We start from the raw sequence: 24,238 nt of genomic DNA, 5'->3' as shown, positions 1-24,238 counted from the left end.
TAATAAAAAAGAGCAAAACCAGACACCATAAAACTTGAAGAAAACATAGAACACTCTTTGACATAAATTGTGGCAATATTTTTTTGATCTGTCTACCAAGACAAAGGAAACAAAAGGAAAAATAAACAAATGGGACCTAATTAAATGTAAAAGGTTTTGCACAGCAAAAGGAAACCATCGGGCTTCCCTGGTGGCGCAGTGGTTGGGAATCTGCCTGCTAATGCAGGGGACACGGGTTCGAGCCCTGGCCTGGGAAGATCCCACATGCCGCAGAGCGGCTGGGCCCGTGAGCCACAACTGCTGAGCCTGCGCGTCTGGAGCCTGTGCTCCGCAACGAGAGAGGCCCGCGCATCGCGATGAAGAGTGGCCCCCGCTTGCCACAACTGGAGAAAGCCCTCGCACAGAAACGAAGACCCAACACAGCCAAAATCAATCAATCAATCAATCAATCAAACATACGCATCTGATTCAAGATCCTCATTAAAAAAAAAAAAAAAAAAAAAAAAAAAAAAATTTAAAAAAAAAAAAAAAAAAAAAAAAGGAAACCATCGACAAAATGAAAAGGCAACCCACTGAATGGGAGAAAATGTTTGCAAATGATATGACCAAAAAGGGGTTAATATGCAAAATATATAAAGAGCTCATACAACTCAAGATCAAAAAAACAAACCACGTGATTAAAAAATGGGCAGAAGACCTGAATAAACATTTTTCCAAAGAAGACATACAGATGGCTAACTGACACAAGAAAAGATACTCAACATCACTAATCATCAGGGAAATGCAAATTAAAACCGCAATGAGATATCACCTCACACCTGTCAGATGGGCTGTCATCAAAAGACCACAGATAACAAATGTTGGCAAGGATGTGAAGAAAAGGGACACTTGTACACTGTTCGTGGAAATGTAAATGGGTGTAGCTCCTATGGAAAACAGTATGGAGGTTCCTCAAAAAACTAAAAATAGAACTACCATATGACCCAGCAACTCCAGTCCTGGGTATTTACCTGAAAAAAAAAAAAACTAATTTAAAAAGATACATGCACCCCAATGTTCATAGCAGCATTATTTATAATAGCCAAGGTATGGAAGCAACCTAAGTGTCCATCAACAGATGACTAAAGGAGAAATGGTATACATATAAATAAATAAATATATATATATATATGCGCACACACACAGTGGAATACTACTCAGCCATAAAAAAGAGTGAAATCCTACCATTTGCAACAACTTGGATGGACCTAGAGGGTATTATGCTAAATTAAATAAGTCAGACAAAGACAAATATTGTATGTTATCACTTATATGTGGAATCCAAAAAATAAAACAAAGGAATTAATACAACAAATAGAAACCGACTCACAGATATAGAAAACAAACTAGTGGAGAAGGAAGGGGGGAAGGGCAATATAAGAGAAGGTGATTAAGAGGTACAAACTAGTACATATAAAATAAGCTATAAGGATATATGGTACAGCACAAGGGATATAGCCAACATTTTATAATAACTTTAAATGAAGTTTAATCTATAAAAATTTTGAATCACTATGTACACCTGAAACTAATATAAATTGTAAATCAACTATACTTCAATTAAAAAAAAAAAAAGAAAGGACATCACCTAGGGGAAAAAAGAGCAGGGTTAAGAGACTAGAAGTGGGAAAATGAGGTGCAGTTTTAAATAATATGGTCAGGGTAGGCTTCATGAAAACTTATATTTGAAGAAACCTTGCAGGAAGGTAAAGGAGTTTCATCCTAGGTGAGAGAAATTCTTTGAAAACTCATCTTACCTGGGACCCACCAGAAACGGGCATGGTCAAACCTTGTCCTGTTGCGTTTCCCACATGTAAGTCTTTTGCATCTTCCTGGTTTTTGGGAATGAGACTCTCAGTGCACGTCAGCTGATGTTGCTGATAAAGGAAGTCATTCACCTGGAAGCCCTGACCCTTGACATCTCTGAAAGAACTGTGCCGTATTTCAGGGTGCCTCATCAGGGCAATGACTGAAAGTGTCTCATGCATGCAACAGGGATTGATTTTGAAACGTGCCTTTCTCGAGTCATTGGAGTGATGGCTTCGTTGTCCAGGCGGCAGCCCTGATCCCACGAGCCTCAGCCATACTTGCTCAGCGTTCCAAGATGGGATTGAATAAGCGGTCTGGTTTTGTTTAGAAGCCACTCCCAATCAATAACCAACACCTTTACCTTGCAAGCTGCTGGGGGAAATTATTAAACAGTCATTTCTAAAAGAGGGTGACAATGCTTTTCAGCTTTTGTAGCTCATCGTTTCCTCTGTTTCTTTCTTTCATTTTTTTTCCCCTTGGCAACATTCCTGTGCATTTCCATGATGTAGGTAGGAAGGCTGGGGAGGTTGCCAAGAGAACTAGCTCAATTTTACTAAATATTCTTTTCCTAGAATTTTTTTCTCTAAGAGCTGAGGGATAAAAGATACGTTGAAAGGGAGGAGATACTGCCTGTATTCAGTTCTTTGCTAAGCTCTGTGGTCATTTAAGCTAAAGCATTTAATGCCAATGGAAAGGTATTCATGCCACACTAGGTGCCGTTGTAACCCGTGCTTGGCAGTCAAGATGAACTCAGCTGGAAGGCACATTCTTCACAGCCAGTGTAGACCAGCTCCAGAATTTTAAACATGATAAGAAGGTACATCTTACGTGAGCCTGTCTTTGTAATAAGTGACACTAGAAGCTTCAAATAGTCTGTTTTAAATGGTGTTTAAAACAACAGATACAGATGATATATTCTGTTGTTCCTGCACAAATTTTCCAAATTCCTTCTGACTTATATGCTTTCCACCTCCTTTACTACTAAGTGACATTTTTTTCTGACCAACATTTTAAATTAGATTTGCGAAAGAAATGTTGAGCATCAGGTAACAAAATGTGTCTCAGTTAATTTGTTATTACCTGTGCTTCACGTGCAAGAGATGTTAGGGGAGGTATTATTCCTGGGCCTATTATTAAAATTCACTTGTCTTTCTTCCATATTCATGAGCTTGTAAATGTATAGGATTAGGCTACAATTTTTTCTTTAATACAAGGCAGAGATTTTAATAACCTGTTATCTACATGGAATGTAATGATAATATGACTTATTAATATTTAGTATAATATATTAATAATATGACACATTAAATTTAATTCGTATAATTAATTTAGACATTTAATCAATGTTTTTTTGTGGCTTAAGCATTTTTAAAAATTTTTAAATTAATTTTTATTGGAGTATGGTTAATTAACAATGTTGTGTAATCAACAATTTTTGAAAATACCTTGGGGTCATTGTTAGAATACATAGTCATGTTTTTATGTAATTGTGAGAAGTTTATATGTATTACCTTATGCTCTCTTTTCATCATTTACCATTGTGACATGAAAACACGTTTACCTTTCCAACTTCATCCCCCATCCTTGGAGACCTAAGCTCCCCCCATTCCAAGCTGCTTGCATTCATTAAATTCTGAATAGCACTTGTTCCCTCTGCTTGAAATGTCCTCATCTGCCGGATCTCCAATTCCAAAGTGACTTCCTCTGGGAAAGCCTTGCCCCAATCTCCCCCAGAGAGTAGTACCCAAAGCATTTTGCACCTAACGTCTAGAGAAGCCTTTATTCCATTGTATTTTAATCATTGATCTGTCTCATTCCCCACTGTACTGTGAGCCCTTTGAGACCCCCAAACTGGGTCTTATTCTACTTGGTCTCTCTTGGTCTAGAATATTGTTCTAGTACCCCAAGTGCCTATTTGTTCTTGTAGAATGAATGAACGGTCTTCAGAGTCATATTCTCAATAGTTGTATAGTATTTTCTCCTGCTGATGACTTATCTAATCATTTGCTGTCACTGAATATTTATGCATTTACCAGATTAGCTTCCAGATATATCTGATCAATCACAACCCACCAACTATTTTAATGGCTTCTAAATATCTTATTTCTCTCTGGTTCCTATTTTTTAGTGGGTGTGATTTGTCTTTCTTTACTTCAGTCTAGAAATGGTGTGCCTCCCATACAAGAAAAGTTTTTGTTCTATTAGAAATAGGACATGAGTAAGTCTGATGCTGTTATTGGAACAATAGAAAGAATGGTATTCAAGATTTCCATAAAGTTATAGCAGCCTATGCTTTGTATGAGTACTTCCTTTTTTATTTTCCTAAACTGCCAGCCAGCATGAGTGGTTATTATTCCTCCAAATTAAAGAAAAGCAAATTAAATGCAAAAACAAAAACAAACAAACAAACAAAAAACAGTCTGGTATTGCACTGCATTGGCAGTGTTCACAAGGACATGGGCTTTCATATACAATTGGTGGGTGTGCAAATTATACAACTTCTTTGGAAGGAACTTCAGAAACACGTATCAAAATTTTAAACATACATGCCTTGTGCCCTAAGAATTCATGTCTAGGAATTTATCCTAGAGATGTATTTGAGCATTTACACAAAGGTAAATGTACGTAGATATTCGTTGCAGCATGTTTTTCACTGCAAAGATGGGAGGTGACCTCAGTGTCCATTAACAGAGGTTGCATCCATACAATGAGATAATTATCAGCCATTTTTTTAAATGAGGGAGATCTGGTTGGGCTGTTGTTAGGAACATCTCCAAGATACATTGTTACATGAAAATGCAAAGTATAAAAAAGGGTATGTGTGTATAAATAAAAAATATGTGTGCTCCTTGATGTCAAACTATATTATCAAAGCTATAGTAATTAAAACAGTGTAGCACTGGCATAAAAGCAGACACATAGACCAACAGAACAGAATAGAGAGCCCAGAAATAAACCCACCCATATACCACAAAGGAGCCAAGAATATACAATGGGGAAAGGACAGTCTCTTCCATAAATGGTATTGGGAAAATTGGACAGCCACATGCAAGAGAATGAAACTGGATCACTATCTTACACCATACACAAAAATTAACTCAAAGTGGATTAAAGACTTGAACGTAAGACCTGAAACCATAAAACTCCTAGAAGAAAACATAGGCAGTAAGCTCCTTAACATAGGCCTTGGTGATAATTTTTTGATTCTGACAACAGAGGCAAAAGCAACAAAAGCAAAAATAAACAAGTGGGACTACATCAAACTAAAAAGCTTCTGCACAGCAAAGGAAACCATCAACAAAATGAAAAGCCAACTTACTGAATGGGAAAAAATAATTGCAAGTCATATATCTGATAAGGGGCTAATACCCAAAATACATAAAGAACTCATACAACTCAATAGCAAAATAAACAAACAATCTGATTTTTTAAATGGCAGAAGATCTGAATAGACATTTTTCTAAAGAAGACATACAGATGGCCAACAGGTACATAAAAAGATGTTCAACATCATTAATCATCAGGGAGATGCAAGTCAAAACCACAATGAGGAATTCCCTGGCGGTCCAGTGGTTAAGAACCCACACTTCCACTGCAGGGGGCACAGGTTCGACCCCTGGTCAGGGAACTAAGATCCCACATCCCTAGCGGTGTGGCCAAAAGGAAAAAAAAAATCAAAAAACAAACCACAATGAGATATCACTTCACACCTGTCAGAATGGCTATTATCAAAAAGACAAGAAATAACAAATTTTGGCGGGGGTGTGGAGAATAGGGAACCCTTGTGCACTGTTGGTAGGAATATACATTGGTGCAATCACCATGGAAAACACTATGGAGGTTCCTCAAAAAGTTAAAAATAGAACTATCATATGATCCAGCAATTCTACATCTGAGTATTTATCCAAAGAAAACAGAAACACTAATTTGAAAAGATACAGGCACCCCCATGTTCATTGCAGCATTGTTTACAATAGCCAAGATATGGAAACAGCTCGTGCCCATTGATGGATGAGTTGATAAAGAATTGTGAGATATGTACTATATGTATATGTAATATATGTATATATGTAATATATATGTTATATGTGTATATAATATACATATATGTAATATGTAATATATGTATATATGTATATAATATATAGTATACATGTATATGTATACACACATATGTATATAATTCAACCATAAAAAATGAAATCTTGCCATTTTCAAGACAACATGGATAGACCTTAAGGGCATTATGCTAAGTGAAATAAGTCAGACAGAGAAAGACAAATACCAAATGATTTCTCTCTCTCTCTCTTTTTTTTTTTTATTTTTTTGGCCATGCCGTGCGGCTTGCAGGATCTTAGTTTCCCGACCAGGGATCGAACCCAGGCATCACTAGTGAAAGCTCCAAGTCCTAACCACTGGACCACCAGGGAATTCCCCAAATGACTTCTCTTATATGTGGAACCAAAAACAAAAAGAAAAAATAAGCTCATAGATACAGGGAACAGATTGGTGGTGGGGGGTGGGATTTATTCAATTTAAACTAAAATCTTTTTTTAAGTTTAAATAAATTGAATAAAAAATTTTTTAAAATTTTTAAAAAGGATGTTAATTTTGAAAATTATTTGTAATATAGGAAACAAACAAAAAAACAAATGTCCATCAATAGTGTACTGGTTAAATAAAATATAGTATAATCTATAAAAGGAATACTATGCAGTTAGACATTCCCTATGACACTAGAATCCCCTTGAGATATTCCCTGCTGTAGCCTTCTGTCCTTGTTCCAGTATGAATGGGTTACCGTCATGTAGGACTTTCCCTTCATTATCATCCTGAGAATTCATTTTACCTTTCTCCTCCACATTTTCTTTTTTGCTTTACTTGGGAATTCTGGTGGAGCACATCTGAAAAAGAGAACATGAGAGATAAATAGCTTGAGGCTTATCATGTTGGTTAGGATGGCTTTAACTGTGAATAATAGTATTCTGGAAAATAAATGGGTTTATCATCATCCTCATCTCACTTCTAACTCTCTGGAGGTAAAGAGTTCATAGTTTGGTTAATGGCTCAGCGATGTCATCAGGACCCAGGCACTTTTCATATTTTTGCTCTGCTTTTACCACGATGATGGTGAGGTCTCCCCTTTCAGGTTACAGGTAGCTGCAGCAGCTGGCTAAATTTCATTTGCCAGAAACTGGTCATATGGCTGATCCTAGCTTGATGGAAGGCTGGAGAATGAGTATACGGCATTACCAGCATCTATTGTGGGAACTGGTCTCTGGTAATAGGGATGGAAGATTGGAGCTGTAGCCACTGGATAGATGACCTACAGTTCTGTGTATCTTACAAGTCTGGAAATGTGTTTATTCTATTCATAGTTTTGCTGGGTATAGAATTCTAGCTTGGAAAGCATTCTTTTCTTAGAATTTTGAAGTCATTGTTTCATTAGATTCTAGATCCCAGTGTTGCTGTTCGGATATTTGATGTTATTCTGATTTCCAATCCTTTTCATGGGACCAGCTTTCTGCTTTTTAAAAGGTTTTTCTCTGGTTATAAACTTTTATTGGAGTGTGTCTTTGTGTAAGCATGCATTCTTTTTTCAAATTAAAAAGCAGGGACCTCCCTGGCGGTCCAGTGGTTAAGACTGTGCGCTTCCAATGCAGGACATGCAGTTTCGGTCCCTGGTCAGGGAACTAAGATCCCACATGCCACACAGCGCAGTCAAAAAAACAAAAAAAACAAAAAACCTGCTGTTGAATGAAGAATAAAGACAGACAAAAGAAGATGTGATCACTTTAAAAAAAAAAAAAAAGTAATAACATTTTTAGAACACATACTTTTGAAAACAACAACAAAAAGATACGTATTTGATTTGTTTTCCTTTTTTTTTTCTTTGTCCATTTGTGATTGGCCTAAGGTAACCTTGATGACAATGAACTATCTTTTCTAGGCTGTTCACTTTTTGCAATCCTTAATGTTCCCTGGAACCCCAGACTTAACCTCTTACCACTTCACTGCCTTGCCCCAATCTGTTCTCTTTGCCTTTAACTCACATACAAAACTAACCCAAAACCAGTGCTTACAACCAGAGAAGCTAACCTTATAAACTGATTCACAAAGAGGTGTCAAGAACTTAAAATACTTTCATGAGCTTCCCTTACTCCAAACATGTAGGCCTTCATGGTCTTCAATAATTTTTATCCCAAATGAATGAGTAAAAAGTGGAAATTCTACAATAGTAAATGATGATTAAGAAATCCATATTTTTTTATCCTTCAAATCATACTTCCTAAGCGGGGAGGGGCAATACAGGGGTAGGGGAGTAAAAGGTACAAACTATTAGATATAAAATAAGCTACAAGGATACAACATGCGGAATATAGCCAATATTTTATAATAACTATAAATGGAATATAACCTTTAAAAATTGTGAATCACTATATTGTACACCTATAACATATTATTATACAGCAACTATACTTCAATTTAAAAAAATCATATTTCCTAATCAGCTTCTAACTTCCTTTTCTTTCTTTCTTCTTCCTTTTCTCCCTTTCTCTCTCTCTCTCTTTCTTTTTTTACATTTAGATCCCTTATCCATTTGGATTTTATGTCTTGTGTATGGTGTAGAGTATTAATCTAATTTTATTTTTTCAAAATGGCTAACAAAACGTCCCAGATTCATTTATTTAAAAGCCCACATTTGCTTCAGTGATTTGAGATGATGTTTTTATCATGTACTCATCAGACAGTTGCATCTGTGTCTATTCCACTGGACTGTTTGCCTCTGTGTGTACCAGTACCACACTGTGTTAACTAGAAGGGCTTTCTAATTTCATTTAATGCCTATTGGAGCTGGTCCCTTTCTTTTTTTTTTTCCAACCTTATTAAGATGTAACTGACATATAACATTGTGTAAGTTTTGGGTATACAATGTGATGATTTGATACACATATATATTGTGAAATGTTTATCACAATAAAGTTAGTTAACACATCCTTCCCCTCTTTTTCTTATAAATTAGAATTGGGTATCAAAGATTGAAATGTATTACATACCTTTATTCAAAGATACTACAAATGGGAGTAATACAAAACACATCTTCTTTTTCTTACTGTACAAAGAGTTGCCAGGATGTCTTTGCTGTACGTTGAACATGTATTTGTACCACGATACCTCCAATTCGTCCTGTAACGTAGCAGGACACTACGGAGCCCTCCCGGGACAGACCCCTCCCCCATTTCCTCTGCTTTAGCTTCTCTCTGAAGTACCTAGATAACACTGTCTCATGTACATTTCCTGAGTTGTTCTATAGATGCTAAAACCTCCACCAAATGGAAAATGTTAAATACTTAATGACCATGAACACATAGCCTCAGGGCTACTGGAGCCTAAGGGTTGATAATGTTAAACCCTGTGATTCCGCCCTGTTACCTCACCATCAACCAATCAGAAAACTGTGCACGAGCTGATCACACACCCTGCAACTCCTTTCACCTGGCCTTTAACAATGCTTTCCTGAAACCCATCAGGGAGCTGGGGTTTTTTGCAGTGCTAGCTGCCCTGGACTCCTTGCTTGGCATCTGCAATAAATGCTGCACTTTCCTTCACCACAACCTGGTGTCAATAGATTGGCTTTACTGCACCCAGGCCAGCAGACCCAAGTTTTGGTTCAGTAATGATCCTGTAGCTTTAGAATACCTGATCTATTGGGAGTTACCAGGACCTGCTTATTGGAAGGCACTTTGGCGGGGCTCTGTCTCCTGGTTAGAACAAGACAAATGCTGGTAGCGTGGGGTGTAGTTTGTTTTTTGGGATTTGTTTGGTTGGTTTTTGGTTTTGTTTTGTTGGGGGGGGTTTTGTGTGTGTGTGTGTTTGTGGGGTTTTGGGGGGGTGGTTTCGGGCGCAGTGTTTCCTTTCATGTTTCTCTCTGGAACAGGATATGAATAGTACTGTGGAATTTGAATCTGAGATGACAGAAAAATCACCTCTCTTATGGTTCTCAGTCTGACCCTCACCTGCTAGCAGAGAGTTCCACAAATTCCTCAAATACGTCAGGCAGTCCCCAGAGGCTAGCTCCGGAGAACTCACAGACAGATCTGGTTAAGTACTGGGAGCAAGTTCCTCCTTTCCTGCAGCCACTGGCTCTAAATATGCTGCATCCAGCAAGAACCACCGTCTTCTATCAGGCACTGTCGACCTCAGTCCCCTGGAGCTTCAAAGCAAAGAAACCTGTCCCTGGGTCTGTGGGAGAAAGGAGAGAAATGTCATTACAGAGGCAATGCCTCTCCCCACTTTTTCTTGTTACCCTCTCAGTAGGGTCCAGAGCACTGATGGGTGGACCCCAATATCTTACAGCATTTTTAGAACCCAAGAACAATCCACAGACAAGGGATGGAGCTAACCCAGAAAAATCCACACTCCACTCAGGACATCTCTCTCCTCTAGATTATCAAGGATTTGAAGGTGCATAAAGCTCGTTGCTCTAATCTCCCTCTTTCCTTAGTATGAGGATGGTTCCAAGATGTACCTCACATTTTCATGCACTGAGAATTCTAGCAGATGTGCCTTCACCCATCCACGAATGGAAATAAATGCCACTATTTAAAACACACACCAAAAAACAAAAAAAAAATTGGCTTTTTAAGGTATATTTCATTTGAAAGTAATTTTTAAATCCACAGGTATTAAAATCTAAACAATCTAGACATCTTATTGTGGGGCACCTGATCAAGAATTACTCAAATTCCATCTTGTGAGTCAAAGGTTACTGTGCTTCCCTGAGTCCCAGCCTGTACGTCCTGTACAAGCATATGTCCTGTGACTCACTTAAAATAATTTAATTTCTCAAAATTGTTGACAATGAAATGCTGGCAGGTGACTATGTTTGCTACTGTGGCTGGTCCTACGCAATGCTGAATGACAGCCAGTGCAGAGCAGTGATTTTCAAACTTTTTTACAAACTTTTTTTTTTTTCTTCTAATTTTAACTGTAACACCTTAAAGCAGGCGTACGGTGTAAAACAGAGGTTGGAGGAACTGACCTGCTTGAATCCATGGTGGGACCCCAGTGGCAGGTTCACCAAGAAGCTAATGGTACTGAAACTTCAGGCACCCTCCAAGGCCTTTTGCCTGATTTTGTATTTTTAATTTTGTAGTTGCGTTTTTTTTAAGGAGCTCACCCTTCCACCAGTTGTATAAACTTCAGGCTCCATGAAACCTGGTTCCACCCCAGTAAAGCTCCGCAGAACTTCACCCCTTCCCCTCTCCTCTTCAGCCCTTCTCCAGGGGACCTTAATCCCCTGTGGAACAACATAAACAACTGGTAAGGTGGTACCATTCCTGGGCTAGGAATCAGGAGATAGGGTCTGAGGTCTGTGCCTGCTACTAGCCATCTGTGTGCTTCCTTCATGTCATGTGATCCTTCTCAGGCTTGGTTTCATCGTCTGTAAAATGGGTATGTGACTTGATGATCACCAAGGTCCCTTTCAAAACTCAAAGACTTGGGAATTCCCTGGAGGTCCAGTGGTTAGGACTCCACGCTTCCACTGCAGGGGGCACGGGTTCGACCCCTGGTTGGGGAACTAAGATCCTGCATGCCAAGTGGTGCAGCAAAATAAAATAAAATAAAATGTGAAGGACAGCAAATGACAGAGGACAGGATCAATAAAAATTAACTCAAAAAAACCCCAAAACACCTCAAAGTCTTTGATCTAAAGTCCACTGGGGCTACTTCCTATATTATCTCCCAGGAGCTCCCACTCCCAGGCTTGTTCTTCCTCCCTAGGTGCCAGAAAACCTCAGGCCCCCCTCTGACAGCCCACCGGCTTCAAGAGAGGACTTTGGTGACTGTGATGGGACCGCTCTGTCTTCTCCCCACAATTCAATGCATCCTCTCCCGCTTGGTGTCAGCTGAAAGAGAGAAATGATGGGTTGTAGCCACATGTGTTAACCCTTTCAAGGCTATATTCATTTTAAATAGAAGTTAATGTTTTATCTCAATGGCATAACTCTTCAGTGGTGAAATTTTAGGCAGTGGCTCCAGTCAAGTTTGAGACGAGATCCTTCCTGAATTCTTGGAGCAGGTGTTCTCTCAGAGACCCTGAAATCCCCAGGGGCCACTGCCCAGTGTTCCGGAAGCAAGAGACCAACCGAGGTTGAAGGACACAAGAGTCCTGTCACCCTGGGCACAAGAGGAACTTTATCTCACTCGGACTGTCATTCACACTCAGCTGTTCAGGTTAAAGACTAGTGTGGTGGAGACTTTAGGTGCCCAGCCCGACATCCACTCTCTACTTCCTCCCTACAGAGGAGGTACTGACAATACTTGGGGCAGCAATGTGCCCAGTGAAAGGACCACATGTCCCAGTCTCCCTCCAGCTATAGGCGGCCATCGGACTAAGTTCTGGACCGTGAGGTATAGGCAGAATATTGGATGTGTCGACTGAAAAAAATGTACAACCTAAAAGTTGAGAATTCTGTTTTATTTGGCGGACAAAACTGAGGACTTAACCCTGGAGGCAGCCTCTAAGATAGCTCTGAGGGACTGCTCCGAAGAGGTAAGGGGGGCCAGGATATATAGGAGTTTTTGCAACAAAGGTAGTAGGAACTTCAAAAGATTACTATTAATTAAAGAAAACCAGATATCTCAAGTTAATGAATTTAGCAATTTTCTATGTATGGTAAGATGCAAGTGTCTGGGCTCATTGAAATCATTCCTTTGATATGCACCTTACCTATCTAGGACCAGTATCCTGCTTTTCGCCAACCTAATCCCCTCAGGGTGCACTATCCTGGGCAGCTGTAGTGGCTTGATGGCTACGACATCCTTTGTTTACTAATATGGCAGCAGCATTTTCCATTCACAGATGGAACTTCCAAGAAGGCTGTAAAAGTAAACATGTCCTCTTTCTTAGTCTTCTCATCGGCAAGGTGGCCGTGATGGCTGCTGAGTTGGTCACCTTCTTGGATCTGAGGGGACGCTGAAGATGGAAGCCATTTGTTGAGGAGGATGGACCAGAAAGATAAGAAAAGCCTGGGTCCCCGATGGCATCACGGTGCCACGCCACAAACCCAGACTGCCTCCCTCTGGACTTTGTGTATTTAAGCCACTGATACTCAGTTCTCTGTGGCCCATAGCTAAATACAGTTTCTCACTGTAGTGAGGGGAGATTAATGGTACGACGAACATTTCCACCTTTTTAAGAAAGGAGTCAGCAAGCAAAAATAGAATGTGATCTTGGAGAAATAGAAACAACCTTAAAACACTCAACCAACCCCCCATTTTACACAGAGGCAAAGTGAGGCCCCGAGCGGAGGGTGTGGCAGAGCCAAGCAAAATAAACAGTTTCAATGGCCCCAGCACAGCCCGCTTTGCCTTTCTAAAGTAGAGGTAAGTGCAAGGTGTTTCAATTAAATGCAAGTATTTTTTAGCTATTAATAATGCTGAATGAGGGAATTCCCTGGTGGTCCAGTGGTTAGGACTCTGCACTTTCACTGCCCAGAGCCTGGGTTCAATCCATGGTCAGGGAACTAAGATGCCCTCAAGCCTCGCGGTCAAAAGAAAAAAAAATGCCAAATGACACTGTGTCGCAGATGATGGGGGTTTTGAACATTTGTAGCTTTAAAGAAACCAAAATAGGTTAGTATGTGTCCATTTTCCTACAAAATGTTTTATTGGGACCCACTCAAGGAGACATTCGTTTAAACGCTAAGTCCCGGAAATCCAGATGTATAGAAAAGGAAAAGAAAAAAAAAGGAAATACCTTGGTATCAGCATTGGTGGATTATTGTTTCTCCCCCAGAGGGTAGAAGATAAGAAGGTGGTAGGTCAAGTGTCACGGCTGCTACAACCTGAAGTTGTTTGGGAAGGGACATTCCCAAAGCGTGAGCAATGCGAAAGCCATCCTTGCTTTAGGGAAGCATGAAGTCATCTGCACGTGCTGATTCCTGTTCTCTTTGCTCTATGAAAGGTCCGGCTCCCTAGCAACGCCCTCAGACCAATCTCTGTTTTGGCCACTGCAACTGCAAACTCTTTTCTTGTCTAAGACTTCATGAGCCATCTTTGGAAAGCTGGGATATCTACCTTGTGAACAGATTCAGGGCTGTGTTTGTTTCATTTATTCACTAAAGACTCACTGAACGCATCCTATGCACAAGCCCGCGGAGCTGGGGAACACAACTAGTGATCCAGCGTCCATGCTTGCCCTGAAGGAGGTGACAGTTCAGTGGGATCACAGGTAAGGAAAGGAGGGTCAGTGCCGTCAAGGCAGAAGGCAGGTAGGAAGGCAGGAAGGGCCCCTGACTCATACTTAGAAGTCACAGAAGGCTTCTCGGTGAAGGTGACATTTAAATAGAGACCTGGAGGATGAGTAGGAGTTTTTGTCCTCTCGGAGCCACTTGCTGTCCAGTGACAGCTGCCGTCATGTGACAGTTCTTCACTCCAGATCCACAGAGTGAAGAAGGTGGCAACGAGGTGGTTAAAAAAATTAAATGCCCTCTCTCTTCCTTCCCTTGAAGTCGGCAGACAGTACCATCTCATTTGCTCTCGAAGGAGTCAGAAGCCAGGGTTAAGAGTGGGGCTAAGGATGCTTTCCTCCCCTGAGGATGCTGGGTCAGGAAATGCCAACCTGAGCACCTTGGAGGTCATGCCCATTGGAATCTTCTGGCCATGGGTGGCAGTGTTTATGACTGTGGGCTTCTCGCCCCTGTAAATATAAATATAAACATATATAAACATAAATATAAGTATGTTTTGGTAACAGATTTATTGAGATATAATTTGAAAATTATATATATATAATTGTATATAATCCACTCATTTAAAGTGTACAACTTAATGGTTTTTAATACATTCATAGAGATGTTCAACCACCTCCACATTCGATTTTACAACATTTTCATCACTTCAAAAATAAGCCCCATACCCTTTAGCTGTCACCCCTAATTCCCCCATTTTCCCCAGTCCCCAGCAGCCACTAATTTACTTTGTCTCTATAGCTTCTGCCTATTCTTAACATTTCATGTAAATGGAATCATACAATATGTGGTCTTAGTGACCGGCTTCTTCACTTAGAGTAATGTTTTCAAGGTACGTCTGTGTTGGAGCGTGTACTTTGTTCTTTTCTATGGCCAAATTATACACACATGTCATTTTGCGTGTGCTTCAGGTTGGCATCTGGGCCAACCATCAGTCCTATACATTAAAAAGGCCACCGATTCATTGTTCTATGAACATGTAGAAAATGTGATGCCTAGGGTTTTATGTCCCCCCAAACTTTCCAGTTCATCTCCACGTTTCCATCTCCATCACCAGCATCCCATTCTATCATCATCTGTCTCCTGGACCAGGGAGCTTTCTAAAAATGAAATATTAGCCTTCAGAAGTGACCCTCCCACACACACACCAAGGCTTCCCTTGGCCTCAGAATAAAGACAAATCTCCTGGGTGTGGCCAACAGCACTCCCCCTAGTCTAGTGACATCCCCACTGCTGTCTCAGGGTATCCCTTTGCCTCCAGATGTCCTACTGTTCTCTAAGTCCTCTCACTTGCCATGGTCCACCCTCCTCCCCCATCTGGAAGCTTCTGCCTGGAACAGTCTTCCATCTCTTCCTCTGACTAATGCCTGTTCATGCTTCAGATCCCGAGCCAGTCATCCCTTCCAAGAGAAATCCTTCCTGAGATTCGTATCCACACCTCTCATGACCCTCATAGAATTCTGCACTTTTCCTTTGTCACAGAGCTTGACCCAAGATCAACTGGACATTTGCGACTGATTAAGATCTGTCTCCCGTCTAGACAGTAAATTCTTTGAGGGTTGTTGTCTGGTTTTGCTCACCCCTGGATCCTTCTACCTAACTGTGCCTGGATTATAAATACAGAGAAGATGCGGGTACCAATATTCACAGAGTACCCCCTGTAATCAGACACTTTTACAAACACTGTCTCATGTAGTCCTCATAATAATCCGATGTGGCGGGTATTGTTAGCTTCCTTTTACCAATGAGATCAGTGAAGCTGAGATAGTATAAGTAAATAACTTGCCCAAAGCTGGTAAGTGGCAGAGGAGGATTATATAGTAGGCCTCTTGAATCTAAGGCCACCAAGATCATTCCACTAATACCGAGCTGTTTCTGGAATCGAGAACACAAATCCCTTCCATTCAAGAGTTATTAGATAAGCCCCTGTTCACAAATGAGAATTAAACACAGAAAAAGAGTGGTAGGTCAAAAGTTTATGCTCCAAGGAAGGCATAAACCAAGGGTTGCAGAGATCACAGTGAGATTATATCAGGATTGGGCCTTCGGGGAAAGCTTCCTGGTATTTGAGACTCATGAAAAGAACCTCCCCCCTCCCCCCCCCCCCCCCCCCCCGTTTGTCAGTTTGGTTCTTATTGGTTTGCTGGAAGTAAGGTCTCACATTTCTAAACGGAGACAGAGTATTTCCTTTGGAATTTTTTTACATTGTTTTATTCTTGGGTGTCAACCTTTCATTTCAGTCCAGCAAAGAAGGCACTGTTCATTTCCTCTGGGTCTTTTTTTTTTTCTTTTCTTTTCTTTTTTTAATCCTTCTTTAGAAAGGCAGTACCTCTACCAGGAAAAAATGGTTACCAGAGCTGTCCCTAGACATCAGCTGCTTTTGTGTAGATGTCACTGGGGCGTTTCCACCTAAAGCTTCTCCATCATTTTGAGGCAGCCTCAGAGCCTGGGAGCCAAGGCTCACGGGTGACCTCATCCTTCTGGACCTGGTCCAGCAGCTACTCCTGACCCAGAAGATTTGTCATCACAGTGTGGGTGGCTGACTTCTTGCTACCATAGTTAGGTCATTAATAATTCCTTCTCAAGCCAGGAATTTCCCAATTAACATTAAATGGGAAAAGAATGGTCAGTCAGGGCCCCTGGCCCTATGAAAATAGGTCATTTTCATATTACAAAGGACAGCCTATTTAGGGCAGTGACTTTTGCCCTACCTAACGGATTCCTTATGCACTGAAGCTCTCTGGCTGTGTTCTTCTGTAGTCAAGACTGATGATCCTATCCACTTCCTACAGAGATAAATTTACTGAAACATGATGTCTCTATGAGCACAATAGAATAGTATTCAGCCCTAAAAAGGAAGGAAATTCTGATACACTCCACAACATGGATGAACCTTGAGGACATTATATCAAGTGAAATAAGCCAGTCACAAGAAGACAAATATTATATGATTCCACTTATAGAGGTTCCCAGAGTCAAATTCATAGAGACAGAAAGTAGCATGGTGGTTGCCAGAGGCCAAGGGGAGGAGGAGGAATGAGAAGTTAGCGTTTCATGGGTATAGAGTTTCAGGTGGGGAAGATGAAAAAGTTCTGGAGATGGATGGTAGTGATAGTTGCAAAACAATCTACTTGATGCCGCTGAACTGAACATTAAAAATGGTTAAGACGATAAATTTTAAATTCGATATATTTTATCACAATATAAAATAATGTGACTGAAGATTTTTTTCTGAAGTCTTGCCTATTGTCCTTGTAATTGTTCATTAGCACCTTCCTGTAGCGCGCCACTTACTATCTTGAGCCTTGTTACTCAAAGTGTGGTCCCTGGGCCAGCAGCAGCATCTCCTGGGAGCTTGTTAGAACTAGAGAATCTCAGGCTCGCCCCAGACCTACTGAATTGGAATTTGCATTTAACAAGACCCCCAGGTGATGATATGCATGTTAAAGTTTGAGAAGCACTGCTCCAGACCAGTGTCATGCAAGCTTGAACGCACATTAGGATCACCTGGGGAATTTTTAAAATACTGATTTAATTGTTGGCTGTGGCCAGGCACCAGGATTTGCAACTACTCACCAGGCAGTTCTAAATTTGCAGCCAAGGTTGGCTCTACCAATCTGAAAATAGACTGTAGTACTCCCACACCAGCATACTTAACCACATTTTCAAAGTTCATTCCACAGGTTCTGGGGTTAGAACAATGGACATCTTTGGGGGACCATGATTCTATCCACCACAGTATAACTATGAATACAAACCAGTCTCTACATTATCATTTCCATACACAACAGTCAACACACATAAACAAAATTTCCCCTCACTTCTGACCTAGAGTTGAAACAATTAGGAATGGTTGAGTTTAGGGAACCAGAGACCTCCAACAATTTGAGGATTTTTCTTCCAAATGCCTCTTTATCTCGTGTCGATATTGATATGTAACATGTTCCCAAGGCAGGAAAAGATGGAAGGAGGTTTGCAAATCTATCTCAAGGTGATCTTTACCAGATTTGCCTACATTTTGTCAAATTTCTGTAGTACATCAAGATGTTTTAATAATTTTTTAGAACGTTAAAAATGTAAAAATATACCAAACTTGATTTTTCATCTGTTTAGAACAAGAATTATTCACACTTCCAGTGTCATATTAGAAGAGAACTATTTACAAAGAGTATCCTGTGAAGGCCTCTTTTAATTTGTCAGTTAGTAACAACTCACAGAGATTATTTAAGAACAAAATTTAAATGCCCAAGCATGAAAAAAATAATAAATAATACAAAGCTTTCTTCCCTAATACAACTAATAATATTAAACTCTGAAAGAGGCTTGATTAAGAATTAAGAATGATCATGTAATATGTTATAAAAAAATAAATGTATGCTTACATTTTCTACAAATTTTTTAATATTTTGGGTTACAGTTGACACACTAACCTTAAAATATCACACGGTATCACAAAGTCCTACTAGCATTTAGTTCACACCATAAGTGACTCAGCACCTGAATTCAGCCACACATGAACTCCTCTATAACCCCCATTCTGGGGAAAGACCCTCAAAACTTCTGTACTTAACTTATAGCAAACTGGTAACAAACGGTTCACAGACTAACTCCAGTGTGTTACCCTACTTTGAGTAGCACCATTTTAAAGAGAGCAGTCAGGGATTGCCTCTTGGAAGAGGTGACATTTGAGCACAGACTTGAAAGGGGTGGGGGAGAGCCAGCTTTGTACATATTTGGGGGAAGAACAATCCAGACTGAGGGAACAGTGAGTGCAAAGTCCCTGAGGCAGAAACATGCTCTGTGTCCTTTAGGAATAACCAGGAGAGCCGTACAGTTGTCATACAGTGAAGAACGGATGACATGATGGGAGATGGAGTTGGAGGATGCGAGTGGGGGCCAGATGACAACGGGCTTTGTAACCAAGGTAAGAACTTTTGACTTTGCTTAGAGTGTGGAATTTGAGCTGGTGAGTGGCATGTTTTGACAAAACAATATAATTAATTTACTCCCAATGTAAATTTCTCAGGGCCTCCCAGGATCCTCCTGCACATGGTAAATCTTGCAAATGGTCAGGAAGTTCTGGGTTGATAGAAGAAAGGGAACACCACAAGCCCCCTCTTGGAAAATCCCCTAATTTCTCTCCTTTACTTATGATTTCTCCTCTCCCGGCCAGAGGGTCACTTCCTGTCACCACTGAGTCTGTCAGCATCTTCTTGGTGCACTCAGGTCTTCTAGCTCTCCTCCATAGCGCAGCCTTGAATTAGTCACCAACGTATCACGTAGTGAACAGATGTAACATTTTCTAAATTACTCAGGCCTTCATTTTGAACCCAAATCACTGTTCAGTGCTTTAAATCAACCCTCCCACCCCCTTGCCACTTAGTGTGGACATAGGACTAAATTCTGGCCAATGGGACTTGGGCAGAGGTGCTGTGTATAATTTTCAGGTCATGCCCTTGACTGATCGAGTTAGCAAGACAAGGAGCCGCCAGGCTGGATCATGAGAAGTTTAAAAAACCACAAGTTGAAGACTGCAAAGTAACTAGGTAAGCATTGAGGCCCTAAAACAATCTCTGTTATGGCTGGTATTGCCATACTAGCTTGGACTTGCATGTGTCAGAGAAATAAACCTGTTACCTAAGAGTATACTAAGACAGTATTATTTTGGGCCCTCTCTGTTATAGCAGATGACCTGGTATCCTAACTGATTTCACCATCAAGAGAAAAATAATAAGGCAAGGGGAGGGAACCGTGAATGAAGGAACAAAAGTCAAATTTTACTCACTTCATAGTTTGGTTCAAAAGCATTTTTTTTTTTTTTTTTTTTGGCCCACGATGCAGCTTGTGGGATCTTAGTTCCCCAACCAGGGATTGAACCCTGGCCCTCGGCAGTGAGAGCATGGAGTCCTAACCACTGGACCGCCAGGGAATTCCCTTGAAAGCAATTTTGAGTACGTGGAAGAATGCAATAAATAACTGTAATTCATCCAGAAAAATAAAAAATTTCCACAAGTGATAAATGCTTTTGCCCTCATTTCCTCTCGTGAATTGATAGAGTAAAATTCAGATCCACGTATTGATATCCAGCTTCTGTCAGTGACCTCAACTGTCAGGGTAGACAGTGGCAATCTTACCCTTTGGTCTCTATCTAAGGATAGACTCGTGGCCAGTATATTTCACAGGCTCAAGGGCCACAGTTACTTCTCACCTTAGAATGAATGATCCAAGTCTGTGATATTTGGCCATCTTATGAAACAGATAAGGCTTGTGGTTACAGTAGACTTTTCCATAAGGGATCCCTCAACATTCATGTCAGGGCTGAGTTGAAGGTGAATGCCATGCCCAAGACCTTATCAGGTTGGAGTTTGTGTTCCACATGGCAGGCAAGGGAACAACGGAGGCTGAGTAATCAGACCTGGTTTTTGACAAGGTGGTTTAATGACCTTTTATCTCAGAGAACCATCTAGACTCCCTTTCTCTGCTGTCTGCTGTCAGGGGTGGAGAAAATGACAGTTATCGGTTTCCTACACTCTCTACTCCAGCTCTCATAAGTGAAGGATTCTTGAAAGTGTCAGCCCTTTCTTAGCTGATGGGTAGAAAGAGCTGCAGGTTCAAGTCTGGCTTTTAAACACTTGGGGGACCTACAGATTTGACTATTTTCATGTACAGTATCCAATCTCTACCCTTCTTTTATCTCCTAAAGATTTTCTTCTGAAGTAGAGTCAGCTCACTCAGATTTGTAAGCTATTACCAAAATAATAACACTAATAATAATGATAATAGTAATATCAAAATAAGGTGTAGTTGTTTTTAATTCCCTGGACATTTTGGCCATGAATTAATTAAGACAATTTTAAAGGGTAAAGGGCACCATAACAAATCTCCATGCACTCACCAACCAGTGGAAGGAATAAAATATTACTTCTATATTACCACTATAGGAGCCCCCTCTGTATTCCTTTCTTTCTCTTTGAATTTAAGGCTTATACTTAATTTGGAATTTATCATTCCCAGGCATTTCTTTATATTATATTTTAATACGTATGCATGTATGTCTAAACAATATATTATTTAATTTTGCATATTTTGAAACATTTTATAAATAGAATAATACTACCTGCATTCTACTGCAACTGCCCTTCCTATTCAACACTGAGTAACCCATTGGCTTGGTATGTATAACTCTGGTTCATTAATTTTCACTGCTATATAATATATGAGTATTATATATTATACACTACATATATACTACAATTTGTTTATCCATTCTCCTGTGAATATGCATATAAAATGTCTTTCAAAAATAAAATAAATAAAATAAGTCTCTGTACACCATGTAAATTGTGGCACGTAGAACTGTGTTTTCTAGAGCTGCACAATCTCAGACAGTAGCCGTGAGCTGTGTGTAGCTACTGAACCCTTGAAACCTGCCAGGTCCAAACTGAGACATGCAATAGCTGGAATATATGCACCAGATAGTGAAGACTTAGTATAGGAGAAGGAAAAGAAAATATCTCCTTACTAATCTCTTGGATATATTGGGTTAAATAAAAGATATTATTGTAATCAATTTCTCCTGTTTCTTTCTGCTGTTTAAACAGTGGCTACTAGAAAATTCAAAATTACATATGTGTCTCGCATGTGGCTCACATTGTATTTCTACTGGTCAGCTCTCCTCTAGACTGTAAGCTTTTGGTAGCCTGGGACCCAGTCTGTCCTATTAATCTTTGTAAACCCAGTGCTCAGAACAGCAATGGTACAAAGAGGTGCATGGGATATACCTACTGAAATGGATGAATCAATGACCACAGGAATAATTGAGGATGATTATTTTATAATTCCACTTAGTTCAACCCTTCGCCCTCAGGAAGGCTGCACGAAGTCGTCTCAGAATGAAATTCTTTTAGGAATCACACTTGAACCTGATTTTGTCTGTTGACTCCTAGGCTGACCACAGATGGACATAAGACCCTCCCCGCACCCAGGTGAGTGGAAGTTGACCCTTGTCCCTAGGGAAAGCCCACCAGCCGTAGCAACCTAATGCAGCTGTGTTTGTGCTCAAGTCTGTTACTGTTGTTATATGGTGTCACTGAGCCCAATAGTGTGTGTGTGTGTGTGTGTGTGTGTGTGTGTGTGTGTGTGTTGAGGTGGGTGGGGAATGGGGAGATCTTCTTCCAACCAGTAAACCAACACAGGACCATCCTCTGGAGTCTGGCATCATCATTTTTGTTCTTGAGAACTTTTCAGTCTAAAATAATCAACTTCCTTTTGCCTAGCCTCAAGTCATACTCTTTATTTGAAGCAGCTATTGGCAAGAAGATCAGTTCTTTCTGCTGCCCTCTCGTAATTCCAGTGTATTACATATAGATGGGGTTCCTGAGACACAGGTGGTGTGATCGAAGGCATAAGCACTTGAAAACATGGAGGGTAATGTAGACACTAAGATAACCATGAAAACAGCTTATGCCTAAACACAGTTGTATACTTTAGAGAAACCCAGTAGACAAAAAAACCAAAAGTTACCAAACAAATAAATCAAGGGATTTTGTTTTATTATATACAACTCAGTTTATGCATTATTTAAAAAGTGCATATTCCTTGGGCATTTTAAACATGATTGCACTACTTCAAACGCTGCTTCAGATTTCTTCAGGGACATTTGGCTGCATGGGATAAGGGGGACCTCTCCCTGTTTGACAGGGTGAGTGATGTGGGTAGCTTCTTTTACCAGGGTAAGTGATAAAGAAAAATGTTGACTTGTGTTCTTTTATCTAAGTCCAAGGATCGTCTTTGTGGGTGTGAGATAGGAAAGGAAGCCGATGTACCTTCCCCTCCTCCCTGAATCCACAAGGAAGAAGAGGGGAACCACATTTTTGGAGGCTTGCCCAAAACCCAGGAAAAAATGTCTCCCTGAGAAAAATCACAGGTTCAAAGGCAGGGACATTTCTCATGGTGACCAACAGTGTTTTACTCCATTTCTTTTACTTCAATGAACTCAATCATGAAAATACTTAAGGCATAAAATGTTTCATGTTGATGACCATTTAAAAAATTCAGGGAGTTCCCTGGTGGTCCAGTGGTTAGGACTCAGTGCTTTCACTGCTATGGTCCCAGATTCAACCCCTGGTCGGGGGACTAAGATCCCACAAGCCACCAGCATGGCCAAAAAAAAAAAAAAACCCAGCCACTCACTCTGTTCCACTCCAGCTGCCTCTGGTTCCTCATCCATGTAATGAGAGGGTCACACTAGCTGAGGGACACGTGGTTGGTTATCTAATGTCACCACTCCTCCTCCTGAACTTGGGCAAACATCACTCTGCTCTGAGCCCAGACCTAACCTCTGAATCCTGCTCGACACTGTGGTCTAGGAAGCCACCAATAGTCACTGAGTTGACACAAAAATTCCATTTTTCGTGTAATAAGCTTAGGATCTTCTTTGTCGTAGACATGAAGAGAAACTTATGGCCACCCCGCAACAATCACCTCCACCTCTGACATCTCCTGACTTTATGAAACTAAAACAACCGCTGGAATCAGGGAGCAAGCACAGGGTTAGGAGCTAGTGGTCGATGGTGAGGGTCACGGGCGAGTCACTTCACCTCTCTCAAACCCCATCCTCTCCCTTCAGGTTCAAATGTTACATCCCTGTGCAGGTCCCCTGACCATCGTGCTTGACATTACAACAGTTGCCTCCCCTTCCCATGCTTCCTACCCCAGTTCTTATTTTATTTGTAATCCTTAGCTCTTATCACCATCTGCCATTCTATATTTTAAAAATCTGTCCACTGTCTGTGCCTCCTAACTCAAATGTAAACCCCATGAAGGCAGGAATTTTTGTCTAGTTGTTCCCTGCTGCATCCGCAGGGCCCAGAACAATGCCTGGCAAGTACTAAGAGCATACGTTGAATTCATCCACAATCTACGTGATAAAAATTCCCAGTTTATAGAGTTATAGTAACAATTCTAGAGAGATTCTCTCCAACCCCCCACCACACATACACACACACACACACACACACACACACACACACACCTACACACACACACACACACACACACATACATATAAATATAAATATTCCATTTCCAGGCATGGTACAAAGTATTTCATATACACTAAAGCAGAGCATATG

The 24,238-nt window shown here is 40.5% G+C and overlaps 1 long non-coding RNA gene across 1 annotated transcript; it reads left to right on the top strand.

Annotated features, from left to right (window-relative positions):
- The first annotated feature begins 13,827 nt into the window (after window positions 1-13,827).
- On the top strand, window positions 13,828-20,025 carry LOC103004653 (uncharacterized). Its single transcript, XR_009004986.1, has 4 exons — window positions 13,828-14,086; window positions 18,917-19,029; window positions 19,553-19,651; window positions 19,947-20,025. It is a non-coding gene; the product is annotated as an uncharacterized LOC103004653 (long non-coding RNA).
- Window positions 20,026-24,238: the final 4,213 nt, after the last annotated feature.

Source organism: Balaenoptera acutorostrata, chromosome 13 (assembly GCF_949987535.1).
Source record: "Balaenoptera acutorostrata chromosome 13, mBalAcu1.1, whole genome shotgun sequence".
Taxonomy (NCBI): Eukaryota; Metazoa; Chordata; class Mammalia; order Artiodactyla; family Balaenopteridae; genus Balaenoptera; species Balaenoptera acutorostrata.
This window is presented reverse-complemented; position numbering and strand designations above follow the sequence as displayed.